General features: G+C 38.6%; 1 protein-coding gene and 1 long non-coding RNA gene across 10 annotated transcripts in view; one reads left to right on the forward strand and one right to left on the reverse strand.

Annotated features, from left to right (window-relative positions):
* Nucleotides 1–6,383: 6,383 nt before the first annotated feature.
* On the reverse strand, nucleotides 6,384–17,910 carry LOC111097999. Of its 2 annotated transcripts, XR_005366575.1 has the most exons (5): nucleotides 17,788–17,910; nucleotides 10,520–10,733; nucleotides 9,614–9,747; nucleotides 6,633–6,864; nucleotides 6,384–6,446 (listed from the first exon to the last, which is right to left on the reverse strand). It is a non-coding gene; the product is annotated as an uncharacterized LOC111097999 (long non-coding RNA). The 2 variants fall into 2 exon arrangements; XR_005366576.1 differs by lacking the exon at nucleotides 10,520–10,733 and having other exon boundaries at nucleotides 17,788–17,897.
* LOC474655 (zinc finger protein 474) overlaps nucleotides 17,895–19,359 on the forward strand; it is a 53,219-nt gene continuing 51,754 nt past the window's right edge. For 4 of the 8 annotated variants that reach the window (XR_005366574.1, XM_038551940.1, XM_038551941.1 and 1 more), the window contains exon 1: nucleotides 17,895–18,085. The gene's annotated coding sequence lies outside the window, so the exon portion shown is untranslated. The remainder of the gene's footprint in view (nucleotides 18,086–19,359) is intronic. The other 4 variants (XM_038551939.1, XM_038551938.1, XM_038551937.1 and 1 more) reach the window with 2 other exon arrangements.

The following is a 19,359-nucleotide window of genomic DNA, read 5'->3' on the forward strand; positions in this document are numbered from 1 at the left end:
AATTTGGGCTTGGAGGGTTGTATAACATGCACCAAATGTTTGGCTAGACCTAGGAAACACACAATTGCTTTTAATAAATTGTTGGGCTGATGTTCTCTGTTCAGAGAGTCAATATGTTCAGGGAATGCACTCTGCCAGTAAAAAGTCAGTCCCTTTCGATGCTGCTGCTGACATCGCTGCCAGCAGATTGCCCTTCTCTCTGGCCAAACACACCGGGTGATTGAGGTCTGAAGGGCTCCTTCAGAAATAGCCCACTTGTCAGGACTGGGATGTGTTTGTGGAAGTACATGCTGAAGCACCTGTGCCCACCCATGTCTGGACATAGTTATTAGTCCTTCGTTTTCTGAAGGGGTAAACTTGTTCACAGATGTTACTGGAGGGAAAGAAAATGCTCAGTGTTTATGCAGCAAATCTGCTCTGAAGAAACCATTATGTTCAACTGAGGAAATGCCATAGTTATTTTGGTATTCCTTTAATTTTGGAAGCCTGTATTATTTGCAGGGCTGACCAAAAGACTTTTTAAAAAATCCACAAATAAACATGAAATTCCTGTTTAATATGGTGGATGTTATTGGTCTTTGAAAAACAAAAGAACAGTCACTCTTGAGCCCAACCAAAAAGCTAAAGGCCTTTCTGCTATTGACAACCCGGAAATCTTATGAACACCTACCTCAAAAAGTAGGCTCTGCAGGAAGGCCTTTTCTATTTTGAACGCTTCTGAAACTGGTAACAAGGAGCAGACAGAGAGAACATAAAGCTAAGAGGAAGTTTCCAAAAATCAATCTCTTATCGTCAGTCAATACATTTTTCCCCCTCAAAAAAATGATCTCTAGCTCTTTTTAACCTAAGCCTTTCCTGAGCTAGATAGATAGAGAATGCATTTGGGTTTTCTATCCATCTTAATGCCTAATAAAGTATTTATTATCTTTCAGAAAATAAAGACAAAGGAATGGTAATGTATACTTTTTTTCAAAGATGTGTAACCTCTGTCTCGATTAATCAAAATAATCCGGAATCCGGGGATCCCTGGGTGGAGAAGTGGTTTGGCGCCTGCCTTTGGCCCAGGGCATGATCCTGGAGTCCTAGGATGAGTCCCACATCAGGCTCCCTGTATGGAGCCTGCTTCTCCCTCTGCCTTTGTCTCTGCCTCTCTCTCTCTGTGCCTCTCATGAATAAATAAATAAAAATGAATGAATGAATGAATGAATGAATGAATGAATGAATAAATAAATCTTTACAAATGATAATAATAATCCAGAATCAGTTAGGATCACCTATGATAGTTCATGCAAACCCCTCTCTGGAGATTCTTACTTGGGGGCAAGTTGGAGATTACCAGGGGATTATCGCTAACCTTGCCTCTGTCTCTGATGAGAGATCTGATTATCTCTGATCTTAAAATCCTACTTCTATTGAATTCTTAATTTCCTCTCATCGCAGGTGTGTTATGTGACACTGACTTTTGCTTGCCTAAATACTACTGACCCAAGGCAGTGTGTAGAGAATTTCTCAAAAATTTGGAACACGCATAAGGGTGGAATTGGATGGAGCACTCCACAGTGAATGGTAGGTGTTTCTAAAAATACTCCAGACATTTCTATAACCAGTAGGCCCTCTTTCCTAAAGTAAGGCCCTAACTTCCTTTCTACAGTGCAGCTTTCACTTCTACTCTTCAGATCTCAAAACCCATTCTTTAAAGTTTTACTGGCCCCCAGTCCAAGATTTCTATCAAGTAGTTCCTCTTTCAAACTGGCCCCAGACCAGCGCTATCTAATAGAACTTTCTGTGATGGGAAATTTCTATAATCTGAGCCAGGTAATATGGTAGCCACATGTGGCTACTAAGTACTTGAAACGAATTAAATGTCACATTTAATTTTAATTAATTTATGTTTATATTCACTTGCTATATGTGGCTAGTGGTTCTTGTATTGTATAGCACAGCTCCAGATCATTCAACATTGACCAAGAGGATACTTTTTCTGAACTGGATAGATTTATTAAAATATATTTCTCAACACAGATATTTAAAAACAGCAATAACTTGAAAAAACAAAGAGTATAAAAAAACAGGGATTTTTTTTCTACTTGCTAAGTATCTAGTATAGTATGTGTCCATATGTGTGAAATTTAGCCATAAAAATATTGGGAAAAAATACAACTCCCAATTTAGTTTTTAATATGCCCTAGCCTCGCTCTTTCAAGTACATCTTTCTGAATATATGCTTATACATTTATTTAATGCCATTGTCCAAATATAAATGAGCAAGTCATGATTCTCTGTTGAAGTACTCGATAAATAACTTCTTAAGGTAGCCAAACAATTTAAAATATCTAAGGCATGGTTTTAAAATACATAATTTGTGTTTCTAATTTTTAGAATATACTCAAGTTACACATATATATTTTTTCTCTTGTCAGGCATCTAAGGGGGGTGGTTGGCATTCCATATACTGGGAGCATGTGCATGTTTTTTGGCTTAATATTCTTCCTTCTCAAAAACTGAATATGCCTCTGCTAACGTGCTGTTCTGCATCTAATTGTTATTTCTTTTGGTGTAAGGAATGAGTTTTGAAGCCCTGAAGTTCTTTTAAAGGAAGTATTACTTATCCCAGGAGTGTAGATTTTGTTTCACAATATATATTTGCTTTCCACATTCCTTCCTTTAAAATGTTTATTACAAATGTTAATCTCAAACAGATGGGTTTTGTTTTTGTGATTGACCGTGCATTTAATAGAAGCTGTGAACCCTTCACAAAAAGACTTTTGCTTTTGAGCCAAGGCCTGGCATGGTAATTCCTTTATGAAACACTGCCTGGTTTAGTTATTTGCTTGTTCTACCTTTACATCTCTTCTGCGTTTTTGGCACTCAATAATTCAGGTGTTTCATGTGAAAATTTAGCGTTTCTGGTTAGCAAGATCAGAGAAGACCTACACCTGCCCTAGCATTTCCTATTGTGACTCAAACTGCCACCTTCCAGTTGTGCTTTCCTCTTGGTTTGGGAAGTAATGCAACTGCCTTCATTTAGTTGGATAAAATGAGTTCTGCAAAAGAAACCTTTGTTATTAGATGAGTAATTTATTTTCTATTAGTTTATTACATGAAGTAAAATGTCTACTTTTATCCAGTCAATAGCAGTTTCCAGTCTTAGAACAGTAAGTTTTAAACTTTCAACTATAACAGTTACTCAGACTCTTGTTACCCAGAATACATAATTGGCATGTGAAGTCACAATATCTTTGTTACATACTTTAATTGTAAAAGTAACATAAGCCCATGAATTTACATTGCAGGCTCAAGAAGAAAATAACCCAGGGTCAACCATTCTAATGTGATCATTCTTTTTATTTTTTTTCACATGCATGTTTTTGTATAGTTAAAATAATGATGTCTGTACAGTTTAGTGTCTTACTTTGTAATTAGTTATGGCATGTTTTGTATATGGTTTTTCTATGTTGTGATAGTCTCCTCAGCCATCTTTTTTTTTTTTTAAACACCATTTCAATTGGCTACATATTATTCCATTCAGGTGCCACACTATAATTTATTTAAATAATCCCCTAATGCTGAGCATTTGGAATACATCTGATATTTAAGTCTGATAAACAAGATGCCTAGGAGCATCTTTGTGTTTATTGAGTTTTACATATTTTGTTTAACCTAACTGTGGAATTATTTATTTATTTATAGATAACGTATCACTCTGCCCAGATCCATGTCTGAGAGAATAAATCTATCCATATCTATTATTACTTTACTGAGATAGTTAAATTTTGAAACCCTAACACCAGGCAAGGGTACAACCAGTTAGTATATGGAGAAGAGACAATTTCTACAATGTTAAATATATTAATTTATTCAAAGTATCCTTTTGAAAGTGAAGTCAAATACTATTCCTGGCATACTAAGAAGGCAGCAATTACCATTCCTGTCTTGATGAAGCTTTCTTCAGTAGAGGTGTACAGACCAGGATACAGAGTGGTCAGTACTTTGAATGGGGAAATGTATGTCCTACAGACATACATACATAGGGCTCAACCCTTACTCCCAGAGTTGTAGGACTTCCTAGAAAACATAGCATTTAAATAAATCCTAAAGAAAAAGGAAATAGCAAAAACATAAGATGGTAGGGAAAGAAGGTAAGTATACTTTAGGCAGAGCTAATGACATTTTGAAAGACCACAAAGCAAAGAAGCACGTGTGCACCCAAAATGAGAAGAAAGTAGTGTGCCTGGAGAAGGGATTATGTGTAAGAATATTTGAACATTTCTTTTGCATTTTGCTTAACATTCATCAACAGTTGGATTTAATCCTTTATTTATCTATGGAGTTGATAATCTAAGCTTTCTTTCCTGAAAAGTATGCCTGTCCTAATACAAGGCAATGATTTAGAAGTCATTTAAACTGCATCTTTGCCAGCATTGGATGGTATCAGTTAGGTTATTGTAACAGCAGAAGAATTGTAAAAGGTACTGTTTATGTTTATAATGATCATTTCAAGGTTTATGGAGTGATTTGAGAGAAACCCTCCAGGGAAGTTCTATTAAGAGATCTCCCATCATTCTTTTCCCCAAGACTGAAATTCTTCTTGTTTCTTTCTCCTTTGGCTTAAAATATTTGAAAGCGCTTGTTAATTTGTAAATTTATTAGTGGAAAGGATTGCACATTCTATTCCTTTAGCTGTGAACACTTTGTAATAATTTTTTCAAAGAGTGGTGTACTTAAAGAATGGATCACAGTAGAGTTAAATTCTTCTGATGGTGAATTTTGAGACTAAAACCATCCCTTATAAGAGTTTCTTTTTGGAATGTGAAAACCCAGGTGTGGGTATTAGACTTCTGGAAGCCTTAAGAAGCAGGGGTGGAGAGTGGAAAGAACACATTAGCCGTGGAGTGCCTGGGTGGCTCAATTGGTTCAGCGCCTGACTCTTAGTCTCAGCTCAGGTCTTGACCTCACGGTCATGAATTCAAGTCCCACACTGGGCTCCACACTGGATGTGGTGCCTACTTTAAAAAAGAAGAGGATATTAGCCACAAAAGATGATGAAATAGTTCCAAATCATACTCTGTACAAATTTTCCTAATCCCAGCCCTGTGCACATTAGCCATTCTAGAGGAAAGTAGAAAATACCTTTGAAATATAACTTCTTTTAAACATAAATGTGAGACCTTATTTGCTACATGGCTCATTTGTCAGTATAATGTAGACCAACAGAATCATGGTTTCCTTTATGCTCTTTGGCTACTAGGCTAGTATTAGGAGACACACCATATATCTTAGAGTCATGGAGAGTTGCACTAGGTGGGGACAGTAGTGGTTAATGTATTTGCTGGCACCAAAATGAGGTGGAGTGATTCATTTTCAATTTGGTTATAGCAATCATCATGACTAATATTTCCAGTTCTATCATATGACATTTGCAATCTACTCTTTAAGTACTGTGGCAGTCATTTGACTGTTTATGAATGTTCTGATTCTCTTCCTCGGGGTATGTTGCAGTTATTTCACTCCCAGCTTCCTTAAGATTATGACTTACTTTGGGCAGTGAAATGGGAAGGAAAATGATCTATGTCTCTTTCAGACAGAAGCTTTAACCAGTGGAAGATGGGATCAAATGGGCTTGAACCACACAGATTTAGTAGCCATTGGGAAGTGTGGAATTGTGAGGACTACTGAATGAAGAATAAAATCTCATAAGAGTCAAAGCAAGAATTAAAATGGACAGTTACACATCAGGATTTTTCTGGCCATGCTCCACTTGTTAGGTGGAAAAGCAAGCATCTGTCAAATTCTTCCAAAGTAGTCCTAAAAGTTGTCAGGAAACTCTTGCCGTGTTTTGCAGCCAAATCTTTTGACTTCAATGTGCCATCTGTGATCTCTTTTGATCCAAATCACTATGGCAATGACAATGAACAAAGAAGTAACTCTTTCGACAGTGCACATCAGAAGTTTTCCTGCCACCGTACTGCAATCACTAAATCAGAATGTGATGCCATATGCCCAGGAGAGTGGCACCTAAACCAAAGCTCTGTTACGGTTATTGCAAATGCCCCCTCTCATTGTTATGGAAGCTTCTAGTATGGATATAGAAATGCCATGAACTCCCCCAAAACCTTGCTCAGATTAGTTTTTATTCGTTTTTTCATTGTAGTCCTCTTAGTACAAATATGAGGTCATAGTAGCTAGACCAGAGTGACAGACAGGGGATTATGCTGCAAATTATCCTTACCTCTGTCCTGGAACTGAGTACTCTAATAAACCAGGCATCTAAAAGGACAATAGGGATCCCTGGGTGGCGCAGCGGTTTGGCGCCTGCCTTTGGCCCAGGGCGCGATCCTGGAGACCCGGGATCGAATCCCACGTCGGGCTCCCGGTGCATGGAGCCTGCTTCTCCCTCTGCTTGTGTCTCTGCCTCTCTCTCTCTCTCTCTCTCTCTCTCTCTGTGACTATCATAAATAAATAAAAATAAATCAATAAAAGGACAATAATTGGGGCTATTTTTTTTTAAATCATTGTTGTGGAAAGACAATCACAAACCCTCTGAGCCAATTAACCAATGCATCTGACAAAGACTGTGTGTCTCTCAAATGCATTCTTCACTTCTCTTTTTTGTAGCAAAATTTGAGTTTTACCTGGTGCATGGTCCTTAAAGTCCTACATGGCTTTTAATGGGAGGGACATCTCTTCCATTTCCTCTTTTCCCTTTATATCTGGTTGGATTAGAGATGTAATGGTGGGAACTTGAGCAGCCATCTCAGACAATGAAGCAGAAAAGCTCCATGATGATGCAGCAACAAGATATAAGAAGCTTGAGTCCTTGACACTGTGAAAATGCTTCTCTGTCTTGAAATGTTTTCACTCAGACTATGAAATGAGACATAAATACATTTCTATCTAAGTAAGACTATTTTTCTCTTTTCTTTCTTTCTTTTTCTCTCTCCTTTCTTTCTTTCTTTCTTTCTTTCTTTCTTTCTTTCTTTCTTTCTTCCTCCCTCCCTCCCTCCCTCCCTCCCTCCCTCCCTCCCTCTCTCTCTCTCTCTCTCTCTTCTTTCTTTCTTTCTTTCTTTCTTTCTTTCTTTCTTTCTTTCTTTCTTTCACAGCAAATAAGTTTGTAGCCTAACTACTACAATGAGAAAATCGAGACAGTGCAAAGAAAGCTACCAAAGATTTGGAGAGAACTGGAAATATCAGAGTTCTTTGGGGGTAAAAGAAGGTAAGGTAAAGCTTTACTTAAGGTAAAGCAAGAAATTGAAAATGCATTGTTGGCAAAGTTACACCACGCCATGTTTGTTAAGTAATAGGAAAAGCAAGTGTGCCCCGCCCCCCAAATACACATTAGTTAACTCTTAATTCTGCAACCCATATCCTCAGTATGGAGCATCAAAGTATGCCTTTGAGTGTCAATGAATTTCAACAGTTAACTTCACTTTCTGAGCCCAACCATGGGAAATAACTGATTCTCTCATTCCTCAGAAACGTTTCATTAGAAGAATAAGACACTAAAAGAAACACTTCAGCATCTTTCATATCTCTACATTCCCCCATTCCCTACCTCTGTGCCAGAGGCTAAAAACCAACTTGCTATAATCTTCAGACTAAATTTTCATTCTGGCAACACATAAGTGAATTTTCTTTCCTCCTAGAAGACTTATAGCCTAAATTCCAGTACCTCAGGCCCTGTGACTCTCAGCAGGCCCCAGGCTATAAAAAATGGGATCTACCTCTGGGCTGATTGATTAAAATGCAGTCTGAATGGATCACCTTATTTTATATAATAACTGTTTGGTTGCAGTTAACAAAAAACATGACAAATGATGACTTAAGCCATCATAATATTTATTATTCCAGTAAAATAAGAAGTCTAGGAGCAGGAGGTTTCAAAGTGACTCAACTTCAGTGGCATTATGACATTATCTTTTTTTTAACTATTTTATTTATTTATTCATGAGAGACACACAGAGACAGAGATAGAGAGACAGTGAGAGGCAGAGACACAGGCAGAGGGAGAAGCAGGCTCCATGCAGGGAGCCCGATGTGGGACTTGATCCCAGGACTCCAGGATCATGGCCTGGGCTGAAGGCAGGCGCTAAACTGCTAAGCCACCCAGGGGTCCCACATTATGACATTATCAAACACCTAGATGCTTTCCATTCTTCTCCTTTGCTATTCTCAGCATTGGCTTCCATTCCTCTTCAGTACAAGATGGCTGACATAGTCCCATACTCACATCCCTCTCCAATCCTATTTGAAAGCTGGAAGCTGCAGGAAGTTACAGGAAGCAGCTTTTTCCTTGTACACTTCTGGCAAAATCAAGGAAGAAAATCCTTGCTGGAAGCCCTCTAATACCTTGCTACTCAAATTGTGGTTCTCAGGTCACAGCATCCTCACTCACCTGGGAACTAATTAAAATGCAATGTCCCAAGGCCCATCCTGATTACTAATTCAGATTCTGTAGATTAACAAGATCCTCAGGTGATTCGTATATACTGTTAAATTTAAGAAGAACTGCTCTAATAAACTTTTTTCTTGTGTCTTTTTTAGCCAGACCTTAGTGACATGGCTATCCCCAGGTGGAAGGGAGAAAGGGAAAGTAATTTTTTTTTAAAGAAATAGGAAAGAGCAAATGAGGTAAGGAATGTCTGTCAGTAGGATAACTCCTGGGATCTGTCATGGTGTTTCTCCAGGGACTGGGTGGTATAGAACACCATGCTCCCGGCAGTTCATTACTACTCACTGTGGCTCTCTGCATTCATGTAGCCTATGAAACCTGCCCACAGCATGAAGCACTGGCCCAACAGCAGTATTTTTAACAGCAGGTTGAGACTTTACCCATGTGATTTTGGAAGGTTTCTTGTTTTTATGATCTTGAGGTTTTAAGAGTGCTTTGTAACCCAGGAGAATTCAAAGGAAAAACATTAAAGCTAGCATAATTGGAGGGAAGGTGAAAATTGTAAAAGAGAACATATTTTTTTCAGTTGTTTTAAAATATTTTTCACTAGGGCAGCTAATGAAATCTATTTTCACCTACATCTTTCTCTGCTTTGCATTGGTTTTCTGGCCTTACCAAAAATTTACTAGGAAGTAAATTTGTAATAGGAAGTAACTGACTTTGAGGATTTTGGTCTAATTTTAAAAACAAAAATTGTACTGTTTTAAGGTTTAGCCATTGCATTGATAAGCTAAGCCTTCTTCAGTATTTTATAAAGTAAAATTCTAAAAAGCTTTTCAATGATAGAAAGTTATATGACACAAGGATAAAATGGGATATAGAAAAAATCAGAAAATAAAGGAACAATGTGGGGGGCACTTCTCAATCTTGGGGCAAGGACCTTGAAGATGCCAATTTTAGGCAATTTCAGTTTGACTTCCTGGTGATGATGTGATGATTTACATATGGTAGCATAAACATAACAGATGTCTCTTTTTGTCTCACCCATACCTCTGTACATTTATTTAAAACCTCCTAAATCAGTGCTCTTTTCCACTGGCGACTTAAAGGGCATTTTGAGAATGGGCTTGGGCTACCTTCCCATCTCTTCCCAACCAAATCTTTACTTATTTAATTCAATGTAAAATATATGCTCCTAATGAACTTACTTTTCTGTTGTCTTACCTTTTGATACAATAGAGCATATTGAGTGTTACTCCAGAGAAAAATAAATCTTTGCAGGGAAAAACCAGAGTAAATTCCAATATAGAAAGCTGTTTGACTTCAGAAATGCTGCAAATACACGCTATACTGTGTCCCTAAAACAAAAGTGCAAATGAATCAGTGGTCCTCTGCAAGCAAGCTAGCAAGCAAAGAGCTGGAAGACGTGTCACACCTTACAACATTTGGCATGTTTTAAGTGCACATAATTCTCATCGAATTGGCTGGGAGGCCTCTACACAGATCTGCTGGCAGACCATGGTGCCCACTAAAACAACTGTGACTTTCAATAAAAATTCATACCATCGGTGCCAAAGCAAACTTGTGAAAATTGTCCACTTTTAGGCAACCCGGACAAAAGCCTTAGGAGGGCTGAAGTCACTATTTAAAAGGGTCTCCATAAGAGCCAAGAGAAATGTATCCCTGATTTATTTGAATACAGATTCTTGTAAATGGTAAAGCTGTAGTGAGCCAAATTTGCATTTCATACCTGGAACCTGGATTTGGCTCAACCTGATCTGGCTAGTGAAAACAATGAGGTTCCTTTTGGTCCTCATTTTCGGAGACGCTAAGTGGAGATGTCAAGAAGATGGTGGAACTGGATCTTAAATTTAGCAATTTGGTGATGAATTGGGGATTTGGGGGAGTACTGTTTTTATTCTTTCAGATCAACTGTGTTCATTGAACTGGAAGGAAAATAATATTTTCAACAAAGCAAGAAAGCAAGTTCAATTACGAAACTGGAAGCCTTAAGAAAATATTTTTTTTTCCTTTTTGGTATTTGAGTTCCAGATTCTCGTCAAATGTGAGTTGTGTCCAGTCTGCTTAGTGGTAAATCAGAATGTCACCACTTGACCTTGGCAAAGTTACCTGGTAATGAGGATGAAAGGTGTATGGAACAATTTGTGTCTATCTGAGTCACTGAGTTTTCCTTCAACAGCACAAATGTGTCATTTGTTTTGTCATGGCTCATCTTGAGCAATAGAAGCTGCTGTGGTCATAGAGAGGAATGGGAAGGGCACCCGCCTTCGGATCCTGAGGCAGTATTCACACGTAGGTATATAACTGTCAATGCATAGGCTTTCTGGAAGGAAGCACAAGAAATTGATAGTACAGGTTGCTACTGGGATAGGTCCTGGAGTGGGTACCTGGTGAGTCAGAGGTTGGAAAAGAATTTACTCTTTCATGTGTGCTCTTTTTTCATCTCTCATATATATAGATGCATCTCCCATTCAAGAAAGCATATATATATATTGCATACACATGTGTGTGAATGTATACATGCATATATACATATTGTTCATTGAAAAAAAATCAATGTAGTATCAAAAGAGTGAGCAAACAAAAACCATATTCTTTTTGGCTCTATATTACACTGGATGGATAATTTTCTCCCTCCGAACCTTAAATGACTCTTCTAAAATGAAGTGGGATAAATTTAGACTACAGAAAAGGCTAACATTTATTAAAGCAGGGACTCCCCAGTTTTAGAAAGTAAATGTACTCATTTTGAGTCTGATATTGGAGATACTGTATTGTTAACAATATAAACCCCAAGCAGTATCTTACTAGCCAAAAAGTTCAAAATTCAGTGGTCCTGTTTGAGCAGCTGCTCTGTCTGTGAAGAAGCATTAGGGAAGAGGCAGAGACTTGCCAGGAGTGGAAGCTATGGGGGACAATGGGGCAGAGTGGCTAAAGGTTCATGGGGCATAACGAACACAGCACATTCAAAGGTAAAACTTGGTCATGACCATGTTCACCTGACTGGGACCATCACCTCTCAAGAGCCTCTGCCAGGCTGTGCTTTATCTAGGAGTGAATTTTGGTATGGCTGTCCTTGACCAGCCCAGGTAAACTTGTCTCAATATTTTCCTGTAACTGGGCTCTGGACTCATACCTTAGCGTATGCACTTCCCCACACTTCACACAGCTCACAGCTCCTAGCTGTATTCCTGCCCACTCTGATTCCATTACAGCTTTCATAGGAGAAGACTCATCTCACTTTTCTGTCTTTGCACTTTCTCAAACTGGCTTTTACATTACAGAAGTGATTTTACACTTAGTCACACACAACTGAATGTCTGCCACCTAGCTGCTTGGGGTAGGTGATGTGGACAAGAGTATAGGCTTTGAAGTCAGTCAGGCAGGGCTGACTGGTATGCATTTCCAAGGTATCCTCACTTGTTGGCTGCAGAAATATGACTAAGCTACTTAGACTTTCTGTGCCTGCTGCTTCATTTATAATGTAATCCCTTAGTTATGCACCATGAGTCTGAAAAAGAGCCTGTTGACACTGCCTGTTCTGGAAAGAAAGCATTCTCTTCTGAATGCACAGAGAGTCTAGAGCACAAGGCTCAACCCTGGCACTATGACAGTTCAAGCCGGATAATTCTTTGCTGTGAAGGGCTATGTTGTGCATTATAGAGTGTTTGGCTGCATCCCTGACTTCTCCCTATTAGATGTCAGTAGCACTCCCATTATCCCATATGTGACAACCCAGAATAACTCTAGACATTGCCAAATGTCCATGGAGTGAAGGGAGGAATCATTACCATTTAAGAAGTACTGATTCAGAGGATGATTTTCCTATCCATTTTTAATTTGGTTCATATAGTCAGACTGGAGTTGTTATCTGGACAATGTTTTCTTTTCCTGGTGTCCCTCACCATGTATTCTGTTAGGGCAATGGGGACGTGGTCCACCATACTCTGAAAGTTTACAACTTCATCTTGAGGCATTATCTGCCTCTACCATGAGCCTGTACAAGGCAAAAAAACTTGGTCTTGCTGATATTGATCAATTCTTTGGTAAAGCTTTCGTGATGTTACACCCTACCTAAGTCTCTGTCTAAGCAAAGATCTATAGGAAATCAGGGAGTGAAGATAAACAGAAAACTCCATCCTATCATAGCAGAGAGACAACTCAGTAGCATATTGCCTGGCACAAGACATGGTATACAACAAAAGTGACCTCCTTCCTTTCTTTCTAGGTCTCAGAATACAGCATTCCTTATGGCCATCTGACCAGCTGCCATGTCTGTCCCCACTAATCTAGGAACTGTGGGCCATGACTTAGGCTTTGCACTATTTACTTCTTGACTGGATTGTATTTATATTCATCAACTCTTAAAGTTAGTCTGAGGTATGTGTATTTTTTTTAACCAATAGGGTGGTTAAAAGGACAGATGTTCTGATGGTGGGAGGGTGACCATGTTAACTACATCAAGTCACCAAGGGTGATAGAAAGTGGAAAAACTCTTCAATGAGTTGATTGGGATGCCATTGGTGATATTCTAAGAAGATGCTTCAGACAGAAAAGGGGACAGAAATCAGCTGATAGGCCAAGAGGAGGTAAAAACTGAAGGAAGCCATAAGAAGAGAGACAGTGACTTGGACCACTTTTGATCAGGAAAAGGGTAGAACCACTAATTCTTGTATTTTAAGACAGAGGACATTGGAGACTTCCTGAAGGCTACAGGGAAGAAGCCCGTAGAAGAGAAGAAATTAAAGGTGCTAGAGAGAAGGGACTAACATAGGGAAGCCAACTACCAGAGAAGAAACATGCCTCCATCTGAGACCTACGGAAAAAATGAGAATAAGAGGGAATTCCCTTACAACTTACTGTTTTCAATTAAGAGTTTGAAATGCCCTTCATAAAATGCACATGGAAAGGTAAAATATTAGACTGTTATCAGCCATGAACACTCTAATTTAAACCAGCTTTAGAAATCTGTGGGCAATAAACTGGTGATTAAGTATTTATTAAATATTTATTGTTCACATGCCATAAGGCATTGGACTTCTGCCAGTTGTCTGAAAAGAGAAGCAAAATTATTTCAAAATGTTTATGTTATATAAAGTAGAAAACTTTAAGGATTAATCTGGTCTTAGCATCTTGTAACTTTTAATTATCTTCAACCAAGCTAGTCACATTATCTTTTTTTAAAAGAAAGATGTGTACCCAGCTTAGTGGGTAAATATTTGTAGGTACCTACTATGTACAAGTTCTGTGTTTGGCTGGGTTTATAGAGTGCCAAAAAAGAGAAAGAGAAGCAAGATGGAAAGCTGTGCCAGTACACTCTGAAGAGCTAGAACTTGTGAAGAGTTATCCAGATTCACAACAGATATTTAAGACCTAGAATCACGGGCCTTCGAAAAAGGAGGATTTACACACAGTATATCACAAAATATTTTATTATCAGTGGAGCATCTAAATATATTACTGAAAAAATGTCCCCCATCCACAGGAAAGGAGATCAAAAGAAAGAAATCCTTTTCTCTGCCCTGGCAATGTTTTTCACTATGCCAAGGATAAAGCAAGAGCGTCCTTTAATTTTTTTTTTTTTTATTGGAGTCTGAGTTTGAAATTTGTGGCACATAAACAAATAACTTAATGTCCTCTGCCTCATCAATTTAAAAAAATCAGGCCAATTATGTATTTTTCCTGAAGACAGTTGGCTGGACTAGAGGCTATTTTAAAGCCCACTTCAGCTCCAAGAGTTCTGGTTCTATGGTAAACCACTCAAGTGCATAGAAAATATCATACACTTACTGGCCTTCACAAACAAATCCATTTTTCTCTTGAACACAGTTGTAGGACAATTTGCTGTGCTTTTTGTTTTGGCAGTTTAGGAAGGTTTCCATGGTTTCTGTGTCCTCTTGGTCATCTTTTCTGTGTATCAACTTGACCATAGATTATCTGAGGCCGATATTGTCAGCTCTTTGGATGTATGTCCCTCAGGCATGCATTCCATGGAGGCAGTACAAATTGGTTTGGGGGTGACATAATTTTAGATAATACATTGGTTTATGATTCACCAGGGGCCACTGTACATAAACAGATATAAAGTTTATCTGTGGTATTGAAATTTCCTGGCTGGGAGTGATTAGAAAATATACATATTTAAAGTGATCTGAAGAGAGAGCAATGATGAAAAAAAAGAAAAAGGTTGAGGAACACTGTCCTGGGGCAAGGAGTCCTTTAAGATGTGTTGGGCAAGAGTCCTGTGCCTCAAATATACTTTATTTTTTTAAGTTTTGAAAGTCTGCATGTAAAGCATTTCCTCTGCCTTTTCCAATCTACCACAGGACATTTTCTGCAAATGCTTAAATGCAGCATATAAAACTCTTTCCTTGTGACAAAAGGCATATCTTGGAAAACGACTCTCTCTTTTGAGATCAGACTGTTCTGTGTGGCAATCTGGCAGTGAGGTCTTGCAGGAGTCCACGAAAGGGGCGTCCTTGAACACCAGAAAGACACATATTTCAGTCTCAGACTTACTTTTGGTTAGCCTGGCAGCCAGGGGCAATCGCTCGAAGCCTCTAAACCCATTTCCTCATCTGTCAAACAAGGATATTCATGCTTCACCTTGCAGGGCTGTTGGAGGTTTTGAGATAACCAGCACTTGCTGTTTCTGAGTCAGGCAGAAGGCAAAGTAAACAATAACTGGGTAGAAAAGAACAAGACGCCCAGTGAACCTATTTTGCCAAACTTCACAAACATCCTGTTTGAGTTCCTGCCGTTGCCATTAAAAAAAAAAAAAAAAATCTTGCAAGCAGAATCTAGCCCCTGCCCAGTTTAAAGAATGAAGTATTCAAAAGTATTATAAGTAGCTTTCAGAATGAGACTTGGATTTTGCATCAGTGAAGGGACATAAAGACCATTGGAGAATCCGGCAAGGAGCTATATTTCTCCTGCGCCATAAAAATCACCATGATTTATTCCTTTAATGAAAAAGTCGGGGGCTTGTGCAGGCACAACAGCTGTGATTTTATGAAGGGAACATTTGCCAGAATTCCCGGTGATGGGGTTGTTGCCACAAGGGGTCAGATCCCGATTATTGGTGGAGCCTGGCATCATCCCACAGAGACACAAAGATGATTGGACAGCAAAGAGCTTGAAATGACTCTCACTTGTTTGTGCTGAGAAGAGCTCATGCACACCAAACCAGACTCTGTTTAAGTAAGGACTTTGGTGTCTTTGATCTAAGTGTTTGGAGAGGGAAAAGAATATAGAGCACAGTTACCTTGAACCTTAAACTGGTCGTCGGTTGTCCACTCAACACATGTGAGCACTTTAGCTGTTGCCACGAATCAAGGGCTCTTCTACTCAATGTTAAATATAGGGATGGGTAAATATTTTAGATTCATCGGCCTCCAAGTATTTTTCAGATGTTTTAGGTTCAAGCAAACAGAATACATCGTGCTGAGCACATTCTCGCTTGATTTTTTTTTTTTAAGGATCGTGTGTGATTTATAGAAAATGGAATCCATATGTTTCTGCTTCATTTACACTTAAGTCATCAAAAAGTTGTGTTGTAAGAGTTATTTGATGTCCAAGATGGCTTGTGAGCTAGATCTTCTTTGTTGTTTAATTATAAACTGCTTAAAAGTGTTGATCCCTTTAAGAGGCAGAGAAAGAGACAGAGCAGGACAGAGAGGACCTAGGAAGATTCTTGTCTTTTAAGACAGAGGATACCAGAGACTTTCTGAAGAGAGACATATGAAGGCCTGTTTGGCCAAGATGAAATAGATTTGAACACCAGGAAGTTCACTTTAAGCTGAAACTACAGACCCATGAATTTCAAATGGGCCCAGAATTTGCAAGAAAACAAAGGCTCCTCTGCAGTCAGTTTTCAGAAGCAGCTCTGATAAATGCAAAAAAGCAGCTGGCAAGTCAGCAACTCCTCCAAGGAGGAGAGGGCTGTGAATGAGTTCTTAGCTGCCCACTTAGCATGTGCCCACTGCTGGAGGAGCTATTGTTTTCAGGCCTCTCGAGAGCAGTCTTTCCAGTCCAGATAAAGCACTCTTTGCCCAAGCATGGCAGTATCTGCTCTCCATGTTTTCCTGGGACTATCCTGCCCTAGACCTGAGTTTCCTATCTGTTCTTCTGCCATCTGGCCCAAATGGTGGATCGCTGAATGTAGTACTGTGGGTGCATTTGGGATGCTGTTTATTTATTGGGCAATATCTTTAGAGAAATATCTCAGTTAGCTCACAGTAGGGCCAAGAAAACATGGAGTTTGGGCAAAGTACAAAATAGGTTAACTAGGGACCCACAAATTAGTAAAAAGCCCAATGTAAAACGAAGTTTTCTGGATCCCACTCCTAGAGTAGCTCTTAGGCATGCTTCATCATTTATCTGTTTATCTGGCATTTTATGAAAGGTTTCAGAAGAAACACATCCAAATTGGAACTGCTTTAGGTGATAATATAACTGAAATATCATTAAATCTCTCTATATAAATAATCATCATTAGAGCATTATAAAATGTTAGGATGTGAAATTTCATTATCTGGCAGGATCTGTAGACAAAAATTCAATAGAATTCAGTCCTGTGAATGACCTATATATCTCAAATCAGTTATCTGGGGATAAGAGATAGGGTTGTAGAATCTCAGAGGTTAGGGCTTTCCCCCCTCCCCCAACTCCTAATCTTCAGAAACATTTAGTAGAATGTTTTCAACATCATCATCCAGTAGCTACTACTGTTAACATATTGGTGTATGTGCTTTGAGTTAAAGCACATGCATGTACCTACACACGTACACATACTCAGAGTTTGATGAGATTGTAGTATTTATTCTGTTTGGGAGCTTCTCTTTCCAAAGATATACTGTGGACTTTCCCCAAGTTAATGAAATGTTTCACCTCACGAGCCTTAGTGCATGCAGAGTATTCATCACAGGAATGTACCACAATTAGCTTAATGTCTCAGAGTATTTTTAAATATGGGACTTAAAAGAATAAGTCTTTCAGATGCATTTTCAAATGTTGATCTTAGTTCTTAAAGTTGTTTGCTGTAACTTAGGAAACATTGGAAAATAAACTACCTGTAATGTCCACATCTTAGATGTGCTTCTACATCTACCCTTTGAGAACCATGGAGAATCTCCATCTGTTGCCCTAAGAGGCCAAGCTTCCTCACTATAGATGATGCTTTCTAAAGACCTAAGAAAAGATCAGTAAGACAGTAAATTGTTTCTTTTTCTTCCTTAGAAGAAGAAAAAGCTGGTTCCACTCCCATTTCCACCCTGAGAAGAGTCTTGTGACTTAAATTCATGCATGTCTCCTTTTTTGGTGCTCAGTCCATTGGCAAAGTTCCCAGAGTCAACTTAAAAGAAAGCTGAGACTCATACCTATTTGACTGTTGGTTTCTGAGTTCCTTCACCCCTTGTTTTGGATTTTTCCAATCTGTTACCAGAGAACTCTGTCCTTTCCCTTTTGTTGACAGGTTGCCAGGATACCTCTAGGCGACAAAGGCTGTGGTTCCTCTTCCCAGCAGCCACATGTACTGTAAGAACTCCTGCAAGAGGCATGTGAATCGTGGAGCTCCCAGACCAATCTTCTGCTCCTGTTTCCACCAGCCCCCTCCCTGAGGGGCTCAGCAGGCCATTAGAAAAGCTGAAGCCAAAAGGTGACAACAGATGTTATCAGGTGAGACTCTCTCAGAAGCCATGCTTCTCCTTTGTTGTCTAATCAATTAGTCTCCTACCTTACCTTTCAACTAATAATAGGTTCTTGTTTTATCTTGATCTTGATTTCCTCCACCACTTCTATCTCACTAGTATGTCATAAATACTTTCTTACTATAGAAAAGGACTCCAAAATAAAATAATGACTCATTAAGTAAAAACCTTCAAGTACCACTAAACAAAATAACCAGTAGCATTTTATTTTATGGGATGATGCTGGCAATAGTGTGAACCATGGATTCAGTGTTTTAGGGGCTAAAAGAGAACCAAATTCCTTTTGAAGGGATTTTATTTATTTGTTTTAGAGAGAGAGAGAGAGAGAGAGAGCAGAGAGAGGGGCAGAGGTTGAGGAAGAGAGAGAGAATCTCAAGCAGACTCTACACTAAGCAGGGAGCTGACTCAGGGCTACATCTCATGACCCTGAGAACATGACCTGAGCAGAAACCAAGAGTTGGACACTCAACCAACTGAGCCACCCAGGCACCCCAAGAATAATATTATTTAAATGTATAATTATTTAAAAATAATTGTCTTCAAAGAAAGGTAGATAAAGTATATCTTACATTAATCTAGGATTATACGTTTATTAACCAACTTATCCTTGAAAGATAAAAGGTTGATAAAGGCTATAGTTACTCAATTGACTTGACCTCTTTTTTCATTAATGGAGATAAAATGTACATGTGGAAATGTAACTGACCTTAAGTTCTTAAATTCAAGTTCCTAAAACCAGTGAGTTTGACAGATGTATATAACCATGTAAACCATCACCTTAATCAAGACATAGGATATTTCTATCATCCAGAAAGTTTCCTCATATCCTTTCCAGTCTATCATCCTTCTGAGAGAACCACTGTTCTGATTTTTATCACTAGAGAATAATTTGTGAACTTCATAGGAATAGACTCACATAGTATATATTCTTGTATCTGACTTGGGCTCAGCAGTATGTTTTTGGATTATTCCATATTACCATGTATGTTACTAGTTCAATTCTTTTTATAGACGAGTGTTATTGCATTATGGGATTATTCCACATTTGTTTATCTCTTCTCCTACTCATTGGTATTTGGCTTGTTTCCAATTTGGGTCTCTAACAATTAAGGCTGCTGTAAACCACTCTTTTACAAGTCTTTCAGTAAACATATGTTTTCATGTATCTTAGGTTCAGACCTGGCATTGAAATCGATGGTATATGTATGTTTAACAATATACTGGGTATGAAATAATATGTCA

The sequence above is a fragment of the Canis lupus genome, chromosome 11, assembly GCF_011100685.1.
Source record: "Canis lupus familiaris isolate Mischka breed German Shepherd chromosome 11, alternate assembly UU_Cfam_GSD_1.0, whole genome shotgun sequence".
In the NCBI taxonomy this organism is placed as follows: Eukaryota; Metazoa; Chordata; class Mammalia; order Carnivora; family Canidae; genus Canis; species Canis lupus.